We start from the raw sequence: 10,960 nt of genomic DNA, 5'->3' as shown, positions 1-10,960 counted from the left end.
TGTTTTGTCTGATGTAAGTATAACCACACTCACTTTCTTCTGGTTGTCATTTGTTTGCAGTGTAATCTTCTATTCCTTCACTCTGAGCCTATGTTTTTCTTTAGAGCTGAGATGGGTCTCTTGGAGGTGGCATATGGTTGGGTCTTGTTTTTCAATCAACATAGCCACTCTCCGTCTTGTCATTGATGAATTCAATCCATCTACATCTAGAGTGATTATAGAGGGCTTAGTACTGTGATTTTGTCTATTATTTTCTGGATGCTCTATATTTCCATTCTTTCATTTCCCTGGTATCTCTGTCTACCATTTCAGTTTTGTGCTTTTCTGTGATGTTTTTCTACATTTTCTTTTCATTAATATTTCTGACTCTGCTCTGATTTTTTGTTTTGTGGTGAAAATTAGGTTTGTGGAAAGGATCTCATACATGAGATAGTCAGTTTTCTGATTATCTCTCATGTCCTCTAGTATATGCAGGTTCTATCCTTTTCCTCATTCTCTTCTATGTTTTTGTTGTCATAAATTCTCCGTTTTTAGTGTTAATTTGTTACCAATTGAACTGGTTATATATTTTTTTTAATTTTAATTTTTGTTTGCATAGCAGTAACATTGGATTATAACATTATATAACTTTCAGGTGTACATCATATTTTGAATTCTGTGTAGATTACATCATGTTTACCACCCAAAGCCTAATTATAATCCAGCACCACACATGTGTGCCTAAACACCCCTTTTCCCTCCTCCCTCCCCCCTTCACCTCTGGTAATCATCAATCCAATCTCTGCTGCTATGTGTTTGTTTGTCATTGTTTTAATCTTCTACTTATGGGTGAGGTCATACAGTATTTGACTTTCTGCCTCTGTCTTATTTCACTTAGCATAATACCCTCAAGGTCTGTCCATGTTGTCACAAAAGGCTGGATTTCATCATTTCTTATAGCTCAGTAGTATTCCATTGTGTATATATACTGCACCTTCTTTATCCAGTCGTCCTTTGATGGGCACCTTGGTTGCTTCCAAGTCTTGGCTATTGTGAATAATGCTTCAGAGAATGTAAGGGTGCATGTATCTTTATGCATTTGTATTTTCAAGTTCTTTGGATAAATTCCCAGCAGTGGAATAGCTGGATCATACAGTAGATCTATTCTTAATTTTCTGAGAAAACTCCATAGTCTTTTCCATAGTGGCTGCACCATGAACTGGTTGTAGTTATTTTTAATACTTTCTTTCCCTTTGGTTTTTATGTTATAATTACTTAGTAACATATTCTGATATAAAGTTGAAATTTTATCTTTCTATTTATCTCCTTGCTCAAAGCTTTTAAAACTTTGCTTATTTGTTTTAGATAGGAGAGTTCCTTTCAACATTTCTTGTAAGGCAGGTCTAGTGGTGACGAACTCCCTCAGCTTTTGTTGGTTTAAGAAAGCTTTTATTTCTTTGTCATATCTGAAGGATAATTTCACTAGATAGAGTATTCTTGGCTGATAATTCTTGTATTTTAGTATTTTGAATTAATCTTTCCACTCTCTCCTAGTCTGTAGGGTTCCAGCTGAGAAATCCACTGAAAGCCTGATGGGGGTTCTTTTGTAGGTTATTTTCTTCTCTCTTGCCCTTAATATTTTTTCTTTGTCATTGGCTGTTGACAGTTTTAATATCATATTCCTTGAAGGTCATTTTCATTGTTGCCGTTAGGAGTTTTATTAGCTTAATGTATTTCCATGTCCAGTGCTTCCTCACGTTTGGGGAGTTCTCTTTTTTTCTTTGAATAGGCTCTCTGTGCCCTTCTCTCTCTTCTGGGATGCCTATCATCCTTATGTTACTTTTCCTAATTGACTTGCATATTTCTTGAAGAATTTCTTCATTTTTTAAAAAAATCTTAATTCTCTCTCCTCCTCTACTTGAATCATTTCTTGGTGTCTACCTTCAAGCTAAATCTCCCCTACATATGGTTTGCTGTAATTTAATGTTATCTATGTTATTTTTCATCTCAATTGTGTTCTTCTCCAGACTTTTGTCTGGTATTGTTTTAGAGTTTTAATCTCTTTGGTGACATACTCCTTCTGTTCATTAATTTTATTTCTGAACTCATTGAACTGTCTTTATGAGTTTTCCTGTGACTCATTGAGTTTCTTTATGACAGATACTTTGAATTCTCTGTCAGTTAGAGTCCAATATTCTATGACTTCATGTTTGATTTATGCAGAGTTGTCATTGTCTCACTGTTCTGCTGTGTTACTGTAGTTCTTCATGGTGTTTGATGAATCAATCCTCTGCTGGTACACTTATGGTAGTAGCCACCTTTTCTTATTCGGGTATGCCTTTGGTTACTTTGGTTTTGGGTTGCTTCCGGTTGAATTCAACAGCCTGACTTTCCACCCTCCACTACCTCTGTTACAAGTGTCATCAGTGCCCTCCTTCTGCTGCCTTGTGCCTCTGGGGTTGCTGATGCCTTGCTGCTTATGATGTTACTGCAGTCTCAAGTCTCACCAATGTAGTCACCAGGCTGCGAGCTCTTCTGTTGCTTCCAGGGTCTCCTGGGTCTCATGTTCCTCCACTGGCACTCCACAGGCTTGTATGCTGCTATCTCATGCACCACCTGCACTGTTCCTGAGTTGCCTTTGGGTGCTGGTTGCACTACTACCAAGGTTGCTGGGTTCATATGTGTCATTGTCACTGCTGTGAGCCTGGGGATCCAGTGACTTTTATGCAGCCCCTGCTGCTGGTGAAGCTGGTGTTTGTGTGACACCACTGGTGACTGTATCATCAACTCTGCTTTACTTCCTGATGCTTCTTGTCTCAGCTTCTAAATGCCACTGTTGGTAGGAAGCAGGGCCTTTTATTTCTCCTCCTGCCACCATTTTTCTCAATCGCAGGAGCCACTGCATGAGGGTCAACACCCTGGATTACAGTCACATGGAAGGGAAAAGGGGCTGCTCCCCTGGTTACACTGCCTCTTTGGAGGTTCAGTCCACTCACCTTCACATGTAGAGATGCATGTATCTCTGTGTCCTGTTGTGATTCGGAAGCAAACCTCTCTTGGTCTTGCATGTCCAATTGGCTGTAACTTAAAAAAGAGAGGAAAAGGGAACAACTTACTCCACCATGATGTTGACATCACCTCTCCTTCTTTTATTAATGATAAATTCTCATATTCTAATCTCATAAAGTTTTTCAACTTTCTTTTTTTTTCGAGGAAGGTTAGCCCTGAGCTAACATGTGCTGATCCTCCTCTCTTTTCTGAGGAAGACTGGCCCTGAACTAACATCTGTGCTCATCTTCCTCTACTTTCTATGTGGAATGCCTACCACAGCATGGCTTGCCACGCAGTGCCATGTCTGCACCCGGGATCCGAACCAGCAAACCCCAGGCCGCCAAAGTGGAATGTGCCACTTAGTTGCTGCACCACAGGGCTGGCCCCTCAACTTTCTTGTATTTAAATACTGTCTTCCAATTACCATTCAAACCATAAGTAAAGAAATAATTTTTAACATTTCTTGGTAATTCCAATGCTTTGAAACCAATAACTCAATAAAGTTAACTTATGAGAAAGTCAACAAAAGCTTAAGTGGCTTTTTCCATGAGAAGTTACAGATATTTTTCTTGTGTTTTGTATCCAGAGAATATGACCATCCTTTATTTATAAATATTACTTACAAACATTTATCCTGTATTTAGTCAGAGAGTCACCTAAACTAAAAACAAACAGGAGAGGGGCAGGCCTGGTGGTGCAGCAGTCAAGTGCACATGTCCCACTTTGGCAGCCTGGGGTTCACAGGTTCGGATCCTGGGTGTAGACAAGGCACAGCTTGGCAAGAGGAAGCTTGGCAGCAGAAGATGGGCATGGATATTAGCTTGGGGCTAGTCTTCCTCAACAAAAAGAGGAGAATTGGCAGCAATTGGCTCAGGGCTAATCTTCCTAAAAAAAAAAAGAAGAAGAAATCTAGAAAACACTTTCTACTGTGTATGTTTGATTTTTCAAACATATTTTTTAAATTACAGAACTCTTTAAATTTTGTCCCAGGCCTAGTCCTTTCTCAGCTTTTCTGCTTAAACCAATATAAGACCAGATAGATATTTTATAAAGAACAGTCTTACTGATAACTTGTAGGATTTATAAATATGTTACTTTCCTACCCCATGTCTGACAGCTAAGTCCCTAATCCTTAGCAACACAATTAATGATCTTGAAGACTATTCACATAAAGAAGCTAGGAAATACAATGGTATTTCTGTGCTGATTTCTATTATTTACCTCCTTTTACTGACTTTGGGCTTTGTTTGTTCTTCTTTTTCTAGTTCTTTTAGGTGTAATTTAAGATTACTTATTTGAGAGTTTTTTGTTTGGTGAGGTATGCCAGTATTGCTATATATTTCCCCTTAGTACCACTTTTGCTGCATCCCATAAGAGTTGGTATGTTCTGTTTTCCTTTTATTTTCTCCATCTTTTTTTTCATTTCTCCTTGATCTAATGGTTGCTCAGGAGCATATTGTTTAATCTCCACATATTTGTGGCTTCTCCAGCTTTTTTATTGTAGTTGATTTCTAGCTTCATAGCATTATGGTCAGAAAAGATGCCTAGTAAGATTTGACTCTTCTTAAGTTTATTGAGACTGGCCTTGTTTCCCAAAATTTGATCTGTCTTTGAGAATGCTCCATGTGCACTTGAGAAGAATGTGTATCCTACTGTTTTTAGATAGAAAGTTCTTTATATATCTATTAAGTTCATGTGGTGTAGTGTTTCATTTAAGGCTACTGTTTCCTTGTTGACTCTGTCTGAATGATGTATCCACCACCATAAGTGGGGTGTTGACATTCTCTACAATTATTGTGTTGCTGCCAATTTCTCCCCTTAGTTCTTTTTTTTTTTTTTTGAGGAAGATTAGCTCTGAGATAACTGCTTCAAATCTCCCTCTTTTTGCTGAGGAACACTGGCCCTGAGCTAACATCCATGCCCATCTTCCTCTACTTTATACGTGGGATGCCTACCAAAGTATAGCTTGCCAAGTGGTGCCATGTCTGCACCCAGGGTCCAAACCAGCAAACCCTGGGCCACTGAAGTGGAATGCTCACACTTAACCACTTCACCACCAGGCTGGCCCCTCCCCTTTGTTTTTTTAAAGCTTGCTTTAAATCCTATTACTGGGTATTTATCCAAAGAACATGAAATCAACAATTCAAAGAGATTTTTGCACACCTATGTTCATTGTAGCATTATTCACAATTGCCAAGATATGGAAGCAACTCAAGTGCCCATGATGGGTGAATGGAAAAAGAAGATGTGGTATAAATATATATTCCACTATATATATATACGTATATATATGTGTGTGTATATATATATATATATATGCTACTTACCATAAAAAATGGAATAGTACTTACCACAAAAAATGACAAAATTGTGCCATTTGTGAAAACATGATGGACCTTGAGGGTATTATGCTAAGCAAAATGTCAGTCAGTGAAAGTCAAATATTTCATATATGAAAGATATGTGAAAAACAATCTTTCATATGTGAAAGACAAACACATGGATAAGGGGAACAGATTAGTGGTTACGAGAGGTGTAGGGGTGGGGGGCCAAAGAGGTAAAAGGGTACATATGTATCATGATGGATAAAAACTAGACTATTCGTGGTGAACACAATGCAATTTATACAGAAACTGATATTTAATAATGTGCACCAGAAGTTTACACCATGTTATAAGCCAATATGATCTCAATAAAATGAATCAAAAATGAAGCTAAGACACCTACCAATCCCTAATGCCCATATCTTTAAGGTACCCCAGGTTCCTCCATTTCCCCAAGGCACAGATAGCCAGTAAGATTCCATTCCATACTGTGTACATCATCCCGTGTACATCACTGGCTTGTACTACTCTCCATATCTCTCTTTTTTCTTTTCTCTTCTCTTTTCTTCTCTCCTCTCCTCCCCTCTGCTCTCCCTTCCTTTCTCTTCTCCCTTCCCCTTCTCTTTTCTCCACCTCCCCTCTCCCCTCTTTCATTCTCTTTCTTCTTTATTTCTTTTTATTTTTGAGGAAGGCTAGCCCTGAGCTAACATCTGCTGCCAATCCTCCTGTTTTTGCTGAGGAAGACTGGCCCTCAGCTAACATCAGTGCCCATCTTCCTCTACTTTATATGTATGACACCTATCAAAGCATGGGTTACCAAGTGGTGCCATGTCCACACCTGGGTTCTGAACCAGTGAACCCTGGTCCACCAAAGTGGAACATGCACGCTTGACTGCTGTGCCACTGAGCCGGCCCCTCTTTCTTCTTTATTTCACTCACCAAATATTTATTGACACTATATCTGAGGCATTCTATCTGGCCATGGGAAGACAATGTTAGAATTTATGGTTGAATAGAGAGGTGAATATTTAATAAAATGATCACAAATTGTGATGAGTTGTATAGAGGTAAAGAACAGAGAGACATAATAGGATCCACAGATCTGGTTTGATCTGCAGTGTTTGAGAACACATTCCTAGTTTTAAACTTAGATCTGAGAAATGAATTGAATTTACTAACGTATTCCTTTTTTCTCTTTTCTGTTTCACTTCTGAGAGGGAAATCTCCCCATCTGCCAGCTGCTGACACATATGGACCAATGTAATGTTTTTATATCTTCTCTCTTGCTATACTAAAATTTGCCAACTAATCTATAAAGATTCTCTGAAACTACGTTTTGGACACATATTTGCTGCTTAATAAGTGTAAAGATTATATCAGTGAAAAACCGATCCAGCTTCTACCCCATTGACTGGTACCCCCATAAACATATGTCTTCCCTGCCCTTCTTTTCCCTCTGGTTTTCTTAAATTGCCCAACCCATTGGTCTCCATCACTTGGTTTGGTGCTGGCCTCCTCTGGAAACCAGGCTAGATTCAATCTCTGTAGCTCCTTCATTCTTATTTCTTCTTCTTGATAATTTTTCACTAAGTGAAACACATCAAAAATCTTATTAATGAAATTTTCCAATGTTGCTGATATACTTCCTAGATTGTAAGGCAGAAAAGTACATTTTGATCAAATTTTTTACTGAAAAGTATGATTGAAATCAGTTTTACTTGATAAAGCTGAATGTTGGCAAAAAAAGTATGATTGAAATCAGTTTTACTTGATAAAGCTGAATGTGGAGAAAATAGAAATTCTAATTCAATGTTACAGATGCTGTAACATTTGGAGGGTTTATTGAAAATGTCTACCACAATTTTAAATGCACATGGGCCTTGACCAAGCAGATCCTCTTCCAGGACATACTTCTAAAAGTTTTGTAAAGATATATGTCAAGAATCTTTACTGCTTCAGGTATAATAAAAATTTAAAACAACAAAAAGGTCCACCACTATGGAATGGAGAAATAAATAGTTCAATCATACACAAAGAATCTTTATGCCAATAAAAACAATGAGATAAATCAGTATGGACTGACATAGAAAGGCGTTCACAATATATTGTTAAGTGGAAAAAAATCAAGCTATAGAACAATATAGGAGTATGATCCTATTTCTTTTTCTTTTTTTTTTTTTGAGGAAGACTAGCCCTGAGCTAACATCTGCCAATCCTCCTATTTTTGTTGAGGAAAACTGGCACTGAGCTAACATCCGTGCCCATCTTCCTCTACTTTATATGTGGGACGCCTACCACAGCATGGTTTGCCAAGTGGTGCCATGTCCGCACCCGGGATTCAAACCGGCAAACCCTGGGCCACTGAAGCAGAAAGTGCACACTTAACAGCTGTGCCACCAGGCCGACCCCTGATCATACTTCTGAAAAAAAATTGCAAATAGCAACTCTGAAAGAATAAGTGAATACTAGTCATCTCTGGGTGGAAGGATATCTGGGTACGTTTCTTTCCAAATGCATCTCCTCTGTAATGTTTCAACTTCCACAATGAGCATGCATTATTTTATTAAATAAATAATCATGGCTGGATATTATTATATATTGTTTCAGTGGAGTTTTCCCCACTTATTTGAGCAATTTCTGTGCTTCATTTCCTCAAGGAATGTAAGATAAAAATTTTTTTAAAGCCTTTCCAAGCTTTCTGGCTTTTGTGTTCCAAAATCACAAGCCCTCAGGAGGACAGAATTCATTATGTGGATAAACAAAATGTTTTATTCAGCAGCAAGAGGAAGGCAGAGTCTCCTCTAGACTAGGGAAAGATGCCACCTGACTTGGTGATGAGGGAGAGAAAGCCTGAGAGGCTATCAGAGGGAGAAAGAGAGCCTTTGATTTTCTAGAACAGAAATAACACACATCCTGTTCTCAGTAACTGGTTGGTGGGGCAGGGAAGAGGGGTAGGAATAGGTAAGATTCCAGAAAATAAATGTATCTAGGCCAGTAGTTACAATTCATAGGCCTACATGGGCTAGATAGGTGACATAAAAGAGGAAAGCACAATGGTTGTATAAGACTGTGGAGTGGTGGGCGATGGCATGCTGGAACAGCTGTTACTCAGGATCTGCCTACTATTGTGCAACAGGAGTAGGGGCCCAGCGTTGCCAGACCTTTTGATTTTTCTCTTCTTCTTCTCCCCAAAGCCCCCCAGTATAGAGTTGTATATTCTAGTTGTAGGTCCTTCTTGGTTGTGCTATGTGGGACACAGCCTCAGCATGACTTCATGACTGGTGCCATGTCTTTGACCAGGATCTGAACCAGCAAAACCCTAGGACACTGAAGGAGAACACAAGAACTTAAACACTCAGCCAAAGGGCCAGCCCTCTTTTTGATTTTTTACACCAAAGTTTAAGTTAAACACTCAATTTTTAATTGACTCAATGGTGCAGGTCAAACCAAGTGTACCTGTCTGAGTACATTTGGGCTGCTATAACACAATATCATAGACTGGGTGGCTTATAAACAACAGAAACATTTCTCACAGTTCTGGAGCCTGGGAAGTCTAAGATCAGGCACCAGAAGATTAAGTCTTTAGTGAAATCCCAATTCCTGGTTCACAGTCATCATCTCACCATGTCCTCACATGGTAGACAGGGTAAGGGAGCTGTCTAGGACCTCATTTTCAAAGGCACTAAGATCATTCACAAGCACTCCACTCTCATGACTTAAGCACCTCCAAAAGGCTCTACCTCCAAACACCATCATTTGGAAGTTAGGATTTCAACATATGAATTTGTGGGAGGGACATAAACATTCAGTCCACTGCAGTACCTATGGGTTAATCCCAACCTACTGGCCACACACGTGTAAACCGATCAAGGAGGAAATGACAGCCTCATGAAAAGAATCCTGTGCCCCAAACATTGGCCAATTAGCAGGAGCTATGAGCATCTCTCTCCACAAGTGGCAGTGTAGACCAGGACCACATGCTCCTTCACAACTCCAATGCTCTTCTTAAGAACCAGAATAGATCTTGTATTAAATAAGAAGAGAGATGAGGAGACAAGAAACCCAAAAGGACTTGACATGATGCTTTTTATCTGCTAGTATATGTGAATGGAGACACAGAGTCCGAAATGAAATTGAGTAAGAAAAGAAACAATCATTAATAATATAGATTATTTTTTGTAACTCTTGTAGGAAAAACAGAAGTACTCTGCCCAACCCCCGGGGGAGCCAGCCTTTTCCTTAGAACTACAACCATGGGGATTTTTTCGCTGCCTGACCACTGCCATCATGGGTCACATGCATGCTCCTGGGAATAGCTTGTCCCAGTAGGCTTGCCCCTCTGCCACAGCATCCCCACCTGGCTGAAGTTGATGTCTGATGACACAAAAGAGTAGATCTACAAACTGGCCAATAAGGGCCTGACTCCCTCACAAATTGATCTGGTCCTGAGAAACTCACATGGCACTGCACAAGTATGTTTTGTGAAAGGCAATAAAACCTTGATAATTCTTAAGTACAAAGGACTCAAAGTCTTATTTAAGAAAGCTGCTGCAGTTTGGAAGCATCTTGAGAGGAACAGAAAGGATAAGGATGCTAAATTCCATCTGGTTCTGATTGAGAGGCATATTCACCAGTTGGCTAGATATTATAAGACTAGCCGAGTGCTCTCCCTCAATTGGAAATATGAGTCATCCATAGCCTCTTCCTTGGGTGCATAAATTAATCTATGTACTCAAGCAACAAATCATTGTTTAACTAGAAAAATAGAGAATCACAGCCCTGGGCTGGCTTTGCCTGACTGCTCCTGCTATCTCTTCCTTCCCACCAGCTCCATAGATGGTGCTTTCTTTTCCTGTCCAGCCCATGCCAGGAAGCCTCAGTGCCCCATCTTCCACCACTGTCATCAGGACACGAGAGAAAGTTAAGTCCATGTAATTGGGGTTGCTAGGGAGAGTCAGAGGGGAGTACTTTTATTTCTAGGATTGGGAGAAAAATGAGCTTCTGGAATCCCCTGCTGGAACCCAGAAAAAAGAGAAACAATGTAATTGATGTGGGGTCGGTGAGCCGAGGAGTCGAAAGAAAGATTTCTTAGGATCTGGCAGTAGTGCTCTTTTATTTAGAGAATAGTGTGGAATAGCATGGGGACAGGACCCATGGGCAGTCAGGGCTTCTGCTGCCTGGGGACAAGACCCATGGGCAGTGAAGAGCTTAGGCATGGGGACAGGACCCATGGGCAGTGAAGAGCTGCTGCTGCTGCTGCATGGGGACAGGATCGATGGGCATTCAGAGCTCCAGCTGCTGCTGCATGGGGACAGGACCCATGGGCAGTCAGAGCTCCTGCTGCTGCCCTGAGTTGAGGGTTAGGGCTAATTTTATAAGGCATGGGTACGTGACTTATTTTTACTGGAAAAAGAAAAGATGATGTAAAAAGTCATTAAATGATTTCAGTGCAGATGGTGTCTGGTTATTGTGAGGTCATATAACTTTTAGATATGAATCTGGCCATATAGATCGGCATGTAGGTGAGGATGCCCTGGGCTTCTATCCCTGGGGCAGCCCTAATTCATACCATAAAAAAAAATCCACCGGGTCATATAGTTTGGCAT

General features: G+C 39.9%; 1 pseudogene; it reads left to right on the top strand.

Annotated features, from left to right (window-relative positions):
- The first annotated feature begins 9,641 nt into the window (after positions 1 to 9,641).
- LOC100630323 (small ribosomal subunit protein uS15 pseudogene) lies at positions 9,642 to 10,072 on the top strand (annotated as a pseudogene).
- The last annotated feature ends 888 nt before the right edge of the window (positions 10,073 to 10,960 follow it).

The sequence above is a fragment of the Equus caballus genome, chromosome 4 (genome assembly GCF_041296265.1).
Source record: "Equus caballus isolate H_3958 breed thoroughbred chromosome 4, TB-T2T, whole genome shotgun sequence".
NCBI lineage: Eukaryota > Metazoa > Chordata > Mammalia > Perissodactyla > Equidae > Equus > Equus caballus.
This window is presented reverse-complemented; position numbering and strand designations above follow the sequence as displayed.